We start from the raw sequence: 3,202 nt of genomic DNA, 5'->3' as shown, positions 1-3,202 counted from the left end.
GGATCGGGTGATTAAATAATATTTTTAAATTGAAAATATTTTTGTTAAAATTGACGTTTTTCCCAAAAAAAATGTAACTTGAAATTGGAGGAGAGTTTTGGAAAATGTTTTCCGTAATTTTTGAAGGGAAGTCATTTTCCTTAATTTTGAGGAAAATGAGTAGATTTGGAAAACATCTTCCAAAATTTTTATCCCAACCAAAAATGGAAAAATTAGAAAACATTTTCCAGAAAATGTTTTCCTTCATACCAAACACACTCGTCGAAGAAGTCGTATTTTCTAATCAGACTAAAATAAACTAAAACTGAAACATAGGACTAACTGTTTGTTTGTCTTCTTCCTTTAATTTAATCTAGCTTAATTTTTTTGTTGCAGGATGATTAACATTGTTTTTGTTTCATTGAATTGCAGTCTGTTCCACTATTCCTTTTGAAATGGCCCCATACAAGTACAGAGGAGCACTCAACTGTGATTTTCAACTGTCAATCACAATTGGTATACTTGTAGCCGCATGTGCTTCACTATTTCTTTGCTAAGATTCATAGGGTATGGAGATTGAGTTGAGGAGATACCATGGTACCTGCATTGATCATCACAGTAGGCTCATTGTTCCCCTAGAGAGCCCAAATTCCCTTTTTTTGCATGATCTCATGAGTGAGGCAAGCTAACCTGATTAATAACCAAGCAAAGCACTTGACCTTAGTAGGAGACATACTTTCCCATACATGCTTCAAAGGACCTATTTTTTTTTCTAAGGCCAGGATACCTATTTCCTATAAATTCAACCTACAGAGAACTTTTCATCCTTAAGATGTTTCCATCTAAAAGTGTCATCCTCTACAGAAGTGCCTTTGAAACCATCAATCATCTGCAATAGGTCCACAAACCTGCCTATTTCCTAGCGTATGAGCATCCTAGATTTTTGCAATCTTTATGAAAATAATGTTTAGTTGGATTGGGGAGGTAAAGGTATTTGATACAGTGGTCTCTCAGGCAGAATCTAGGTTGTTGACACCTCTCGGTTGTTCTGTCCTAACAGTCAATAAATAGGGTCGACGGCAAGCTTTAAGACCTATGATGTTCTTCATGCCGCTTTGTGATGCTGAACTATATGAGAATCTTCTAGAGGAAAATTGGAGGCATGATTTATAGAGTATTATGAAACTTTTCCGATTAAGCTTTGAGGCGTATGAGCAACACATATCAGATTGCAAAAACCTAGACTTGCTGATTCTAGGAAGCATATCCTAGCAATCAGGCAGTTTGTAAAAAAGCTTCCCATTCATTCAGATTTATGTGATGCTAAACCATGAACTCTTGTTTTGTGGATTGAACTCTTTATAGGAACCGAATATCAAATTTTTATTATGTAGGAAAATGTTCTTTCTTTATAATAAATAATACAAACAATGAGGAGAGACATTGGCTGCAGTTGTTTACTACATATGGAAAGAAAGAAATTACAAAATTTTCCAGCAAAGGGAGAGGACCATAGAGGACATTACAAATTAAATCATTCAGGAAATTCATTGTAGAAGTAGCATGACTCCTAGGCTAGGGCAATGCAGAATTTAAATTTCTATCCTTGGTTAATTTCTAGCATAAGAGTCTGGTTAAGGCAAAGGTGATGGGCTTTGAGATTCGGGAATCTGTACATGTCCTAACATTCAAAATTGTACGCATTTAAAATCTTGTAATATAATTACATTTATCATAAAAACAATGAGGAGAGACCTAAGACACCTCAAGAACAGATGGATCACGACAATTCCCAGAAAAGTCAGTCATACAGGTAAAATTTTTATTACTCATAACTTTTATATTGATCTTGTTGAACCATCAATATAAAATTATGAGAAGTACAATTTCCTGGTACAGGCAAAATACATGATGAAAACAAGGCCACGACTGCAAAAACACAGGCCAAACTAGGTGAAGAATGTGTTACCAATCCCTATATCACAAAATCCTCCCTCTATGCCTAATGTACTTGCAGGTATGGACAAAGAAGGAAATACAAAGGTCTCTAAGATCACAACTGTTGAATAAATGCTTCGATTACCCCTCACAAATTTACATAAATACTCAATACTATAGAATAGCTATAGTTACAAGAAGTGACTGCTTATTATGTGGATTACTTTGGCTCTTAATATTTAAAAAGAGATAGATTTTTGTTTTGAATTACTTAGTTACTTCGAAACAACAAGGCAGATGGTGTTAAACCATATTGATTCACTTACATTTAAACTTATGCAATACAGTAAGAGCTACCAATAAATCGGAAGGGGAAGCGAGGGGTTTAGTCATATACTTACACTGTTATGAGAAGGTACTATTTTATGAACACCCGAGATCTTTGAGTGTGTTGAATCTGAAGAGCTAGGATGTGCTGAGGATAGATAAGCATCATCCATCTTTTTTGCAGCAAACACTTCATCCACAGGCTTGTCATGTTTGGTGGTATTGTCCTCATGGTGCCAACCCTGTTTGCTGCATTTGATCATAATTCTGTTAGTTAATTTGGCCTTGAAGTTTATTTCTTTCTTTTTTTGGCATGTACAGTAAAAAAGCACTTCCGTTAAAATGGAGACTACGACTACGCGAAGAGAATCTGTAAACTGTAAGACATTAAAGAGAAATGATGCAGCGGAAATATAAAGTGATCAACATACCTCCAGCCATTGTTAGTGATATAGTCGGATTCTACAATTCTTCTTTTATTCAAAGATCTTCCAAGCATTAAAAACCTCATTCTTAGATGGTATAATGTTTTAAGAAGTAATGTTCTTAGGGATCTTTGAACCAAATGACATATTGATAACTATTCTTCCTTGAAGAACGGTTAAGAGAATATGGGAAGTTACCAACCACTAGAGTAGAAGGATATCCGTGTAGTGGGAAAATTGGTAGTTAACCATTATCCCGTTAGTGGGATAATAGGTAATTAACCACTTTCCATTAGTGGGATAATGGATAGTTAACTACCTTTCCATTAATGGGATAATTGGTTGTTAACTACCTTCCCATTAGTGGGATAATGGGTCCATGTAGTGGGATGATGGACCCATGTAATACAGACCATATCAGCATTAACAAAAATGCTAACATTCTCCCACTTGGTCTGTATATTCTAATCCCATTAATGAAATATAATACACGAATCATGCCGATAGTTTCTCTTGCAGTGAGTAGTATCTTC

The 3,202-nt window shown here is 35.2% G+C and overlaps 1 pseudogene; it reads left to right on the top strand.

Moving 5' to 3' along the window:
• LOC107024897 overlaps positions 1 to 1,313 on the top strand; it is a 4,029-nt pseudogene extending 2,716 nt beyond the window's left edge.
• The last annotated feature ends 1,889 nt before the right edge of the window (positions 1,314 to 3,202 follow it).

Source organism: Solanum pennellii, chromosome 7 (assembly GCF_001406875.1).
Source record: "Solanum pennellii chromosome 7, SPENNV200".
NCBI classification, from domain to species: domain Eukaryota; kingdom Viridiplantae; phylum Streptophyta; class Magnoliopsida; order Solanales; family Solanaceae; genus Solanum; species Solanum pennellii.
Note: the sequence above shows the minus strand (reverse complement) of the source record. Positions and strands in the feature narration are given on the sequence as shown.